Source organism: Thermobia domestica, chromosome 12 (assembly GCF_964235325.1).
Source record: "Thermobia domestica chromosome 12, izTheDome1.hap1.1, whole genome shotgun sequence".
NCBI lineage: Eukaryota > Metazoa > Arthropoda > Insecta > Zygentoma > Lepismatidae > Thermobia > Thermobia domestica.
The window spans coordinates 220,867,907-220,882,624 of record NC_137465.1 but is presented as its reverse complement, the minus strand read 5'-3'; positions in this window follow the sequence as shown (position 1 = coordinate 220,882,624).

Genomic DNA, 14,718 nt, shown 5'->3' with positions numbered 1-14,718 from the left:
ATTCATGTCCTGATATTGTAAGTAATTCTTATAATGTAATCTAACAGATTTTTCCGTTTTAAGGTTTATTAATCAAATTCTCATAGATAGGAAACGAAATGACACAGGTGGTTGCCAAAAGATCGGGGATTAATCTGACCATCGACTTTCAGTGATACAAGCACGTCGCGCACATATTACAGTTGCAGTCATAGCTCTCCCAGTGTGGAAGAGAAATGAAGGTATTCAAACAGCTTGTTCGCGTGTGCTTATTATATGTCTTTATGGTGAGTCTGTCAGCTGCCACATCCAGTCGCCGCATTTGGGAAGAATGGCATTAAAGTCATTGGCTCAAGAAATTCCGTTCGGGAGATGTTAGCGTTTTGGATGAACCTTGCAGTCGACGAACAAGTTGGATGACTAGGTCTGAAAGCAGTCGTCCAAAATGTCAGTGATCTAACGTGTGATGCAGAAATTTTCCATGTTTCAGCTGAAACTGTTAGACTGTACCTGCATGGAATATGGAAGCACCAGGTGGGTACCAGACACATTGTGTAGAGCCAACAACGAACAAATAATGACAGTCTGTTTGTCCTTGCTCACTCGGCACCTGAACAGACTCTAAATCTTTGATGGATTGCTTATTAAGGAAAAAATGTGAGTCATCTATGTCCTCCCAAGCGTAGAGACATTGGCTGTCGCACGAGACATTGTTTCTTACACTTCGAGACCATCTCTGCGCGCACGAAAGGCTATTCTGTCCCTATCACAGGTGTCTAAACTCGTGAGCTCGGCACTCACGCTCAACCGGGCTCGGGCTCAATAATTGAGCGCGAGCCCGAGTGAACCCTAGCCCCAATGAAATAAGTGAGCGCGAGTCCGAGTGAGCGCGAACCCTCTTGAGATTAGTGAGCGCGAGCCCGTGAGCGCGAACCCAATCGAGAGAAGTGAGTGCGAGCCCGAGTGAGCGCGAGCCCAGTTGGGAGAAGTGATCGCGAACTCAAGTGAGCGCGAGCTCAGATAAGATTAGTGAGTGTGAGCGCGAGCCCAGTTGGGAGAAGTGATGGCGAGCGTTAGTGATCGCATGTCCAGTTGATAGAGGTGAGATTGAGCCCGAGTGGGTGCGAGCCCAGTCGAGAGAGATGAGCGCGAGCGCGAGTGAGCGCGAGCCCAGTTGAGACAAGTGAGCGGGAGCCTGAGCGAGGCCATTTGAAAATGGCCATCTCTGGTCCGTATAGGGGAATTGTCAGCGATTTATGCATTACGATCACCTTCTCCATGGTCACACTATCACTACTGACCTCTACTCTCAACAGTTGCATAGGGTGCACCGTGTATTGTGACAGAAGGTGCCGGCATTAGTGAATCGCGAGGATGTGCTGTTTTTGAACAACATTGGTAAGCCACATGTGGCAAATAAGTCCCGGGAGACCCTTCAGCCAACTTGACTAAGAGATAGTGTGCCATGCATTACGTTCATCGTACCTTGTGCCAAAATATTAACAGATGTTTCACCTCCATGGGAGATCCTTCGCAAATGAGACATGCGGATCTTACTCACAGACTCCTTTGAATCCACGACCGGCGAATTTATAAGCAGGATGTTTTCCAGCTGATGGAACGTTGACAAAAACGCTGGATTCTGATTCAGATTAGTGCGAAATCTAAAGGTATGTACCGTGCACTGTATTGCTCTTTTTCTATCACTGCTCTAGAACGGCAAGGACTTTTGTTTGGTTGCCTTGTAATATAAAATAACAATGTTCACGTTTTGATGTACTGAAAAGTATTATACAAATTTTGATTAATTCTTACACATTAATATTTGTCTAATTATAATATTCTACAACAAGTAAACATATTGCGTTACAATGGATGCATCAGATCAAACTGACAAAAAGTTATATACTAGAAATTAAATTTCATCCATAGCTTTTTAGAAAATCGGAAAAGAGGAACTTCGATGTCGCTGAAAACATAGAGGGTTTTTAAAACAACATCGACAGTGTTTAGGAGGCGATTCCTGACGCCAAGATAAGTCAAACACTGGACCAACCTGGGTGCACAAATGCTTCCTTTCGGAGTTATAGGCTGCCGAAAACATGAAAAAAATGAAAAAGATCCATTGCTCCAAAATATGAGACATGCCGTAGTTGAGTCAAAACTTCAGTTAGGAGCTAATGTGTGCGCTATTTAAATATCCATGTTTCAGAATCCTGCGGTATTTCAGCAACAATTTTTATAGAGGTAGTTGGTGAATATTTCAAATTATATGCCTGTAGCCAAACTCACTCTATAAAAACTGTCGCTTGAGTACCACAGAATTCTGAATCTTGTATTTTCTATAGCGCACATAGTAGTTCCTAAGTGAAGTCTTGACCCGACTACGATAGGACCCATAATATTGGAGCTATGAACCTGTTTCGTGTTTTCGGCAGCCTGTAACTCCGAAATGACGGATTTCTGCACCCGGGTTGGTGTATACTTTTTGTTTTATTTTGGTTTCAGGAATCACCTCCCAAACGTTGTCGGTGTTGTTTTGAAACACCCTATATGTTTGTTTGCAGTAATACTCTCTGTAAAGAAAAAATTGCGACACTTGCTCGGATATAGTTTTCACAACATACATTATCCAATATGAGTTTTTACATGAAGTGCTGGTAATATTACAATGCATATTCTTAATGAGCAGTTCATTCTTATTAATTGCACCGCAGTTTCAAGTTTTTTATATGTATATATTAGTATCTATGTGTGTTTTCAACAAAAACGGCTGTGGGAAGAATTTTACATAAAAGTATGAAAGATCAACAATAATAGCACAAAACAAAAAATATAATTTCTTAAGAGTAAGATATATTGTGTATGAACATTCAGAGGTACAATACATCAAACTAGATTTCATATGTAAACCATGGGATTTAGGAAGTACAGGGAAACGTCGAGACCTTTTGATGACAAGGCTATTGCAAAATGCAACTTTGATTTCATGGAATCACTCCTGGATTATCTCTTCCGTCAGTTCCATTCTATGCGATATAGTTGTGTATTGAGTCTTCTGGTCATATTGACCCAAACTTGACAACTGGATTTATGTCAGGTGAGTTTGGAGGCCACATAAGTCTTTGAATAGTCATATTCTTGCATCACGTATTAACGATTTTCGCTCGGTGGCATGAAGCATTAACGTCCTTGAAAAAGAAGTAGTCCACATTTTCTTCAGGAAAGTTATCTTTAGCTGTTGTAAGAACTTTACATACGAGAATTTGAAGACTTTTTTGTGCATCAAATGACTCTTCACATATATCCATTTTTCCGACGTCTTTGGCGGTGAAATAGGCCATAATATCACTCAGTAACTGAATATTTGCATCTCTTAAACAAAATGCGTGTCAAGTTCCTCGCTCATTCGTACCCACAACTTCACACCATTATGGTTTTTCCCTACTCTAAACTTTTTTCAACGGAGGAAACAACATGCTTCCAGTTGTCATAAGTCCAAGTAGCATATCGGCTCACAAACCTATGTGTTGAAGTCTTCTGTGTTTTTAACAGTTTCGACTTTCCAGGCGGTTTTTTCTTCGTAATATCCTTTTCATAGAGTTAGGACAATAGAGTCGTACGAGTAACTGCAGTTCCAAGATCACCTCAAATTATAGAAACGATTTTCGAGGAAGTCATTCATTAATTCTGCAGTGTTATTTATTTTATTTGGCGATCTGCTCTAGGTGATGCTTTCTTTTTTCTATCACACTTTTGACGAAGGGATGATTTCTTATACTATTTTTGCTTGTGAATTATTCTTTCTGCCGTCGAATGGTCAATTTTGAGTATTCCAGCCATCTCCTTTAGAGAGGTAACTTAGCTGTGCAAAGCAAGAATTATCTCTTGTTCACGTGACGGCAAGTCACATTGCTTACCCATCATACATGTTTACAGTCCACAGGTAGCGACAATTTCATACAAAAACAACGCTGCACAACAATATTGCAATTTGACACAATTCAAATAATGACAAAGCAGAGAACAATCACAAAATGCTAATTACCTGGGCCTACACATCACAAATTCAATGAAGAATTCTCACTCCAATAACTTACGAGACGCTCTTAGGTGCCATCTGGAGAGAATATTACTGATACATAATAATTTGTAAGCGCCGTTGTGCACATAGGTGTCACAGATAATGCAAATGAACTATCACACTCATAATTTCCTTCTATTCCTCTTCTAGCCGGCTGCAACTATGGTTTTCTGTGTAAGTTACCTTGGGAATTGAAGTGTCGCTATTTTTTCTTTACAGAGTATATTTGATAGTTTTACTTTGATGAAACACATTTTATTTACTTACGTACTGTGCGTATTAGAATATACATTGTTATTTTACTGACAAGCTTGTAAAGTTAATTTTAGCAAGAAAAGTTCTCAATATTCTATAATTATTAAGAGCAACATTTGAAATTGAAGTAAATATTGCCAAATAGAGCGAGTAATGACGATATATTTTAATCTGTTTCAGACCTTGTGAAGATATTATGTTGGAATGTTCTCTAAACAACGTACCATTTAACTGCTGTTATTATATGGGATACGTCAACATGGATGTGGATAATTGCTACGCTTTTAATTCCAAACTCTCACGGTAAAAATGTGTTGTTTAATGTTTGGTTCTTTTAGAGTAGTGTTACTGTGCTGTAGAAAGGCGATATATATATAGGGTCTCTGAGAAGTCTTTTGTCTCAAAAATAATTCGACTCGTCCGATTTTTTTAAAAAAAAAATCCTTCACTTTAGATTGAAAAGATCATATTTGGAAATAGTTTCCCTCTTACATTTTGTTGAACTCTAATTATAACAGAGTTACCCTATGTCAGGGGACTTTTGAGTCACTATCTATCTCTCTCTCTCTCTCTCTCTCTCTCTCTCTCTCTCTCTCTCTCTCTATATATATATATATATATATATATATATATATATATATATGTATATATATTGGGTTGGCAACTAAGTTCCCGCCGTTTTTAGTGTGAAGCACCCATGCTCCACACTTCTGAACTTTGCCCATCGAGTGAAGATGCTTCTGTACAGTAGTGTATGAGCAATCCATTGTCTCTGCCAGTTCCCTTGTTGTTTGACGCAGATTTTTATGCAAAACGTGCTTTAATCGCTCTTCATCGAACTCAATTGGACGGCCGGAACGAGGTGCGTCTTTGAGGTCAAATTTCCTTTTTCGAACTTTACATACCAATCGCGGGCGGTTCTTTCAGCTATAGCACCCACTCCATACACAGCATAAATGTTGCGAGCAGCTTCTGCGGCCTTAGAACCTTAATTAAAGGCAAAAAGAAGGAGGTGTCGAAAATGATCGTTCTTCTCAATTTGATATTCCATGTTAATGATCTGTAAATAACAAGAAAATGTATCTTCGTAACAAAACATATATTTAGGTAGAACAATATATTCTCTTTCGAATGATGTACAACTTCGTGCCAAAAGTATATAATGTCATACAGATATTTCCAAATTAAAAAACGGCGGGAACTTAGTTGCCAACCCAATATATATATATATATATATATATATATATATATATATATATATATATGTGTGTGTGTGTGTGTGTGTGTGTGCGCGCGCGTGTGTGACTGTGAGTATGTACAATGGTATGTAGAATGTAAGCGCCGTTTGCAATTCTTTGAAGAAACTGCGTCGCTGTTGCAACAACGCGCATGTCTATTTAGTGTTTGGACGAATTTGCAAGGCAGAGACTTCAGTATGACAAGAGTGCCAACGCTTCCTGGGTTGCAAAAACACCAGATGATTGACGCCAAATGTTAGTTATTCATAAGAATTTTTATACACTAAATGTATCACCAACTAACATTCCTTGTCGACCTTTTAAAGTATATGGTAAGCAGATCATTTGTATGTCATGGAGATAGGGTGAGGAAGTTTGTAGCAATGATTGTAATAAATAATGTCTACAAACTTTGCCTAGGAAACACTTCCTCTTCACCCAAACAGGGCAGACTTCGACGTGTATGGTTTTAATTTATTTTTCTACTTTAAAGGTTTCTTTGCTGGACAGAACTTTGGGGTTGCCGGTTGTATCAAATAAGCTATTAACTATTACACACCAAGACTATTATTATCGGATACAGCATCATTCTTCAATATGGGGGTTACAAAATATGGGGTATCGCTTTGAGAAGCATATGTACAAGGATGGAACACAGTGTACAATAATATAATTAGTTTCTGGATTATCCCTGTAGTTACGGGATTCTACAACCCATTATTAAGTAGCAAGTTTAACTTGAAATATTTCTATTTATAGGAACAGAATATGTCAGTCCGTGATTAACTGTAATTCCTAATAGTAAACCAGTCAAGCTGATAAATGTCTTTACCTGAAGTGCCTGTCTGATGCCAAGAGATGTAGCAGGAATTCAAGTATATATCTTTCAGTTTAACGTTCCATAATTATGCCTTTTAGGTTAAGGGAGATAGATGATTAAAGCAAGTGGATGTTTGTGGAATATGAATGTGTAGGAAACAGGAGTACCACGAGAAAACTTACGAACACGATGTCACCCATCACAATCTTACTTGGTCGGGAATCGAGCCAGAGACACCACTCATCAAAGGTAAGCGCTTTACCATTGAGCCACCGTGCCCGCTGAGGGATGCAAGCAATTTTCAGGTATATAACTGTAAAACTATTGTGACGTTTCAATTGTAACTTAAAAACTATATTGTAAAACTCTGTCTCATATAGGTTTAGGTAGAGCGTTAATAAAAAGAGCGTCCGGAATCGATTCCCTATCGACTTTTATTATAAAAAATTCACTATAAACAATATTTTACAAAATACTAAAAAGATGATTTTCTCTAATTTTGTAAGGTTAGATATGGGTAGTTTTTGACCGTGTAGTCGCAGACAGGATCGCCACAAAGCCCCGTAGTAGGCTAAGCAGTGTGATGTCAGGGATCTCAATGCTCCATGGCAAGCCGAGGGTTAGTTAGGTGACCACAGAGCTCCGCAGGAGTCTAAGCGGCTGAGGTAGGATTCCCAATCAGAGTCCCGAAGCAGGCTAAGCTGGGAGAAAGGATAGGCCAAGAGTCCCGTACCAGAGTAGATGCCTGGGGTTTGGTTACTTCTAATGTTCCGTTACAAACAGTAGGAGGGATACCAGAAAACTGGTACAGGTACGCTGTCAGCCATCAAATTTATAGGGGTCGTTGGAATGCTATGGCGCTACTGCTCCGTTGTCGTCGTCTTCTTCGTGGGAGGAGCCATAAGTCCATCGTCTGCAGGTGATAGTGGATCCATCTGGTTTGTAGAATCCTCTTGCAAAACCATGTGGTGGTGTTTGTAAACATAAGCGTGAAGTTGTTTGTATACAACGCCACGTGGGACATTACAATATATTTTCAATGTTATTATTTAATAATAAAATAAAGCGTACAGCGAGTTAAAAACCTGAATGAAAGAACTGTAGTATTCATAACACGTAAGCTGTGAACAACCTTTCATAATATGGAAACCATATCACGTCTTATGAAACCTTAGAATTTGTAGAATACATACTGATAAACATATAGGTGGAGACACACACGATGTGCGTTTAACGTTTTATTCTGACTAATCTGAACCCCAATCAATTGGAGCGATTTCTTTTTAATAAAAAGAGACACACACGCTATGCTTCAGCAAAATCGGAACATCTTTATGAAACTTATCGTTGAATATTCACTCTAGTCATTCTTGATCAACTCGGATGATAATTACAAACAGTTAAATTTTTATTCTTGAATCCACATTGAGCACTGTAGATGATATTGATTCGGGGAGAAATTTTCCCTTGGCTACCCTTCAATTCATAACTGCTTAGTATTGTAAGGTAAACATATTGATGTTAATGTACTGTTTTCTTTTTCCTTACGAAACGAAATGGTGTTAATGTACTATTTTTATGTGAAAACATGGGAATAAAATAACTAAGTTACCAAAGGAGTAAGTTAGTATCAGTTTTGTAACCCTATCTTATTTCTTATAGGAAACCAATGCCAGCAGTACACTTTAATATAAACAATGAAATAGTGTTTGAAATAAGAACAATCAAATTTGGAGATAATATACAGGTAAACACAAGTTTTACGCACATCTTTTAACTCAATTGATATCTTTTTTAAGATAATTCTTACATATCACAGAATGCTGTATAACGATGAAGTTGGTACGAATTTGTTTGTAGGTTTGTTACCAAACTAATTTATAGTGGAGAATTCTGTAAGATTTAGAACGAAATTAAGCACCTAAAGTTTTTTTAATTCACTAGACGTATGCAACAAGGACTCATAGTATATGAAAAATAACATGATTTGAAAAGAGATTTTTTAAAAAAAAAAAAATTGGACAAAAAGTATATTGGATAATTTAACATGCACAGATTTTGCAGCCATAGAAAACCATGTAATCATCTCTAGAAAATTAGATTGTTCGGCTTACATCGGAGAAAATGACCAATATCGCTGCCTTGAGATGAATGATTGCTAGAATGATGCATCTACTGCATTTGAAGTTTAAGTGTGTAGATATCACGCATGAGAGTCATGAAATATCTCTTATTACTGGGAAGGGTATGTAATATGTAGCATGGTTATACATTCTACGTGTGCATAGCAGAAAATATCAGGAGAATGGGTTTATAGTCGAGGGATTAGTGGGAAAGCTACTGTGGCCTGTTAAACAAATCACAAGGCTATGGTGATACAATCTCTCAAGAAATGAATCAGGAAGTGAAACGTAAGGCCAGTTACACCAACAATACTTTAAGATACCCATTAGTTGATGTATTAGTAAAATCCACAGAACCATCGTGGCAAGGGCCACCGATTCAATTCAATACTTTCAAGTGTTAATACAGCAAACTCAGAAGTGTCCATAAAACTGCTCTCGTGCCAAAGTGCAGAGCTAAAAAGTAGCAGCAGGAAGCAATAGAAGTACTTGGTAGGGACTAATTGGCAGACGGTTGTCACATTGGATACTTTCGTACATTCGTCTCAATGCTGAGGGTCATAGTCGGGCAGCGACATACTGTGACACGATGATAATGGCTGCTTCAAGTTTGTTTGCCAATTCCAGAAAAGTTCCCTTCGTTCGTTTATGGTTATTCCGATTCGCTTATAAGGGGAAGTTGATGATTGCAAGAATATCTATGTGTCTTTATGATGAATTGAAACGGACATTAGTAATTCGTAGTTATTACTTTTCTAATTGACCGACGTATACTTCAAACCTTAATATCAGCATGTATCCTCGTCAGTGACTTCTGAAACACGGTGGGTTGATTTTCTTAAGGCGGCCAAAATTCACATATACCTTCTTCATGATAGTCAGTTCCTCCATCAGATTTTATTATACATCTTGAAATAACGAGCCTTGCCATGACAATTTGTACTTAGCAGTGCGCCACTATAGTATGTGATATTGCTTGCAAATCACATTGCTTGACAGCCTTTGCACTAGTTCATTTGAATGTTGTGAGGTCCTCATGTCTGATCTTACTTTAGCAAGCTAAATGTACATAAGTCCGTTATACGGTAGTCTGGAAACATGCAAACACCCAACGGATAGTTGGCACAGAGATGACAGACAGATTTGTTTGAATATTCATTTGTAGATATCATTGTAGGCTACGGAACTTTAATGGGTGAGACTAGATAGTTTGTCCACGTGTATCCACATCTTTTGGGTACCACACAGTTGGATGGTAAGGGTGTCATGACTTCCTGTTCAAAATAGTCTACATTTATTTGGGGCTTGGATCGGACACGGTAAAATAACAGTTGCCCACGGACAAAGAACGTATCACTTCCGTGATATTCTTTCAAGAGATCTATAGTTATTCCTAGATGAACTAGGAGTGGCTGCCATTTATCAGTTCGGTACCGGAAAGAGTCCTTCGGGTTACGGGTGTCAACGAAGTATACAGAAGCTTTATCAAGTGCAACAAGTCATTGCCAATTGCTACCTGTGGCGTGGGATACTTTTCTTGCAACTATTGTGCATTCGTTAATTTTTTTTCTGACCATGTCTAGATATATCTTGTAATGCTTATTGAGTCCAAGTCTTGCTTAAAGGAACAATGAACTGTGCTCTATGATACACTAAGCATTATGGCAAGTGACGTTGACAGGGATTTCATAGCGGACAGTTGAACGAATATTTCAATCATCAAGACCTCTTCTAGAGAAACGTGCTAGTTGTCGTGTAGATTTCTTACCTTCATCTTCATAACTAGGGTCAATGACTTTACAGCAATGGGTGACTCTTGCCACTGTACATGTGCAGATATTGACATTTCTGCATCTCTTTCAACATAAGGTAATTTGCATTGTAAAATGCATGTGTACCTTCATTTGAAATAATGTTCCTTTAATCCAAATCTCAAGTTCTTACCAACTTTTTCCACATGCTATACTCTTATCTTACTACGATTGTAGACAACAGCGAACTACACTGTTTTCTCAGATGTTGTGTCTGTGAGCCACTGATAGATCTTGGCCGTTTAAAGTGAATTAACTGAGTGTAGTATATGGCACATATTGTCCCATTAATGAATATTTTTGAAAGTTGTATTGATGAATAATACATATTCGCTTTGTTTGATAAACACATAACTACGGAAGATACAAATTCATTTAGTGTGTAATGCTTAATTTGTAATTGAACTGAATTGAATTAGATTTCTTAATTTCCTTTAATTATAATAAGTTGACCTATATTCACTTCTAGAACTAGTTATTTCTTTAGTTTTTTTTTATTTGTTTAAGTAATACCGTTTTCTTTCTCAGACTCTTATTACTTCTGCCTGGGAGATACCATTACAAACAGACGATGTAAGTGATGTGCGCTACCATTTCGACGAAATGAATATTCTGTACCTTGTACAGGCAGAAAGTGTAACTAAGGAAGTGAGGACTATTCCCATTGACTCAAGAAGATGCAGATTCCCTGAAGAAAATGAAGGCATCTGGGCATTCGATTATTATAGTTACGGAGCTTGTGCAGCACAGTGCAAACTTGAGAAAAAACTCAAGATATGCAACTGTACGGACAAACAAATAGGATTTGCAAAAGGTAGGTGTTTAAATATTCATTCAAGAGATCAATTTTAATTTATATTGCGAGACAGTGAGAAGGAAATAAATTACTCAATCTTCGAAACAATGGCTTGGATACAAATCAGCAAACTGTTCTTATGAACAGGTAAAAAGTCAGTAATTGTTTCGTGCAAATCTCTGAAATAACTGCGTGAATCGATGTTTGCGCAAAAATGAAAATAGCTAACTAAATAGAGATCTATGTTGCTTAAGCATATTAACCGAACAGACGTAATCCTAGCGAAACATTTTAAAACGTTTTCACTACTTTACGTTAACTCAAAAGTTTGTCAGACGAAATTGTGACTTTATATAGATATAGTATTAGTGTTACGAAGTCGAAATCGTGTAACTGGAAAGCGTAAAACTTTGAAACAAAACTTGTTCATCATAAGCTGATTTTATATCTTTCCAGTAATCATTTTGCGAAGAACATAAACTTCCAGACAAAAAAATAGTCACCCCCCTTGGTACTTACGTTAATACCGTGTAGCGCCGCCCCCGGCCTGGATAACCGCCTGGATGCGGTCGGGAAGGGAGTCCACAAGGATATGAAAGGCCATCACATGCAGTTGAACCCACTCAGGGATGATAAGATCGCGCAATTCCACCAAACGTCGGGGATGCTGATGTCGACGTTTTACCCACTGTTCCAACTGGTCCAACAGATGCCTAATTGAGTTGAGGTCAGGGGATTTTGCGGGCCATTCGAGGTGTGGTAGGGTATCTGAGTGTTCCTCAAACCAGTCACATATGGGTCCAGCTCTGTGAACCCTGCTGTTGTCGTCTTGAAAAATGTGGGTGTCTATAGCAAAGTCATCGTGAAGAAAGTGACTGAAGGGTAACAGCTGCTCGTCCAGGATGTTAAAATAAACGTACTGGTTCATGTTCGTGGACACCTCAATGAGTGGGCCAAGCCCATAGTACGAGAAACACCCCCAGAACATGACAGACCCACCCCGGCCTGCACCTCACCTTCCACAAACTGCAAGTGAAATGCTTCATGTGGCTGTCGGTGGACACGACGTGGGCGTCATTCGAATACAGGCAAAATCGTGATTCATCAGACCATATGACATGGTGCCATTCTGCTGCTGTCCATGTTTGATTATTATTGGCCCACTGCAGACGAGCAACTTTATGTGCGTGTGTGAGTAGTGGCCTTTTGTGAGGTACCCGACTCCATATGTTCATTGCATGCATTTCCCGTCGCAATGTTCTCTCGCTGAAAGGTTGCACTGGGCCTGCATTTACGGACTGTAGTAATTCCTGGCGGCTTTGGAAGCGATTTCGATTCACAAGCCTGGAAAGCAGTCTTCGGGCCCGATCTGTGAGGATTTTTTTCCGGACACAGTTCTGGCGTTGTGTTTCATGGCCACGTGTGTTACACCACTGCTTGTAGACACGTTGAACAGTCCGCCGCGAAACACCAACAAATCGGGCAACTTCCATCACTGTTTGGCCATGGGCACGGCCAAACACAATTGCTCCTTTTTGCACTCCGTCACGTCCGCGCTCTTCCCCATCTTGCCGCACACACACCGCTTTGATCGGTTTTGTGTCACTCCACAGTAATGCCCTCTGATCGCCTTGAGGCAGTGTATGCACGTTTAGCCATGTGATTCGACAAATACTCCATTTGTACCTGTCTGCCGACGCAGCCTTGCTCTCGCGCGGGGGTGACTATTTTTTTCCGAAGTGCTTACCACTGTCTTACACAGGAATGCATGATTTCTAACAATTAACACAGGAATCGGAAAGTGATGTCTACAATAGGAATAATCAAACGTGCGACAGCAGGTTGTACCGTTGATTAGCATGACATAATTCTCCTGCTACATTTATTCGTCAATATGGAACAGCTTACTTTCTGCGTGACATTTTAACTGTCATGACGCTAACCTGTGAAGAGAAGACAAACCAAATTCAGTTATCGAATATCTTTGAAATCAACATTAACGACCGGGATAGTATATTAGGTGGCAATTTTATTGCTCTCTTCTTTTTCATTGTGTCTGATTAACTATCCCTATTCTGTTTTAGCAGTAATCTTTATTAGCTTTACTACATTATTTACTTTAGATTTTAACGCGCAAAGACATATATGGTCGATGAATGGAATCTGAACAACCACATGTGAGATACAAACCAATAGTAGATCTCAATTCTTATACTTGTTTTGGTGGAATTACTTCCATTGTCCTTTTATTTTCAAGCTTAGATAATCTGAAAAAATGATCTACATTGACTCAGTTTTGCAACTAGGTTGGAACTTTCAAAAGAGTGCGGAAGTTTTTGCTGTGATCGGAATACTTATATGAAGCTTACATATATTTAACTTATTTACTACGTCAGGACCGGAGGTATTTCATAGCGCTTTCCAAAGAAATCTTTCCTATGCTTGTGGGGTACATCTGGTTTATACAAATAGAGAAATTTTCCTTATCTCCAACTTTCGTATAAATTGTTTGGCATATCATAGAACAATTGAGCAAACTTCGAAGAATGTTTGGCAAGTAATATGAACTAAATTGTCTTTACTCTAATCTATATTCAGAGCTTCAGTGCTATAGTGGAATTTAAGATCAATCGGACTTCGTAACATTTATATCATATTTATGGACTGGAATCGTCAAACACTGATTAGGTACGTAATCTATTTGATACATTTTCCCTCAGAAGTTTATTCAATTTTTTTATTTAAAAAAATCCTCAATTTCGTTGAAGAATCCCTTACGCAGCATCTAATCATACAGTGCTTGTCCAACACTTTCTATGTCAATTTATCATTTTCTGTTTTTGCTCTTGGACAGAATTCAATTCATGCACCATTTTATTTCGTAATTTTGATCCATCTCATTCTTTTTGAGAATCTGTTTATTTTCTTATAAAGGTATCATATGCTCGTGTTAAACAATATACCATCAATTTAAGATACAACATGGATCAATAAGTATTCACAGACCTTTATATAATTTATATTACTCAAGGGATTGTATGACATACAGAACTTAAATTCTGCAGCAAATGTCCCTTCGATTCCATTTCAACTGTAAAGGACATTGATGAGCTTATTTATGTTAGCTTTTCGCTATATGTATTGTGCCAATATATGTCGTTTATTTTCGAAAATGAACATATTACGTTTAAAACATTTCCTTTTTTTTCCTTTTTAAAATACAGCTTTTATAAAAATTGAGAAAGAATACCATGTAACGAAACAATTTCAAGGAACATTTATATACACATATTATCCTGATAGAAATAACTCAAATTCTGAAGCAAATACAAATTTTGCTTAAGTCACTATCTTGCAAAATGATTACACAATATCATTTTCTGACTATTTTGTACTTATAAAAAAGGAAGGAATCTTTGAGTTTTACGTCCCACGATTATGCCGGTTACGCTAAAACCCCGAGGAAACCCACGCACACGGTGTTGTCCACCACAAAGTTCACTTGGCGGGGCTGGGATCGAACCCGGGACCCCAAGCACCAGAGGTGAATGCTCTACCACTGAGCCACCGCGGCCCCTATCTTGAGAAGAGTTAGGTACCATATTTAGAATG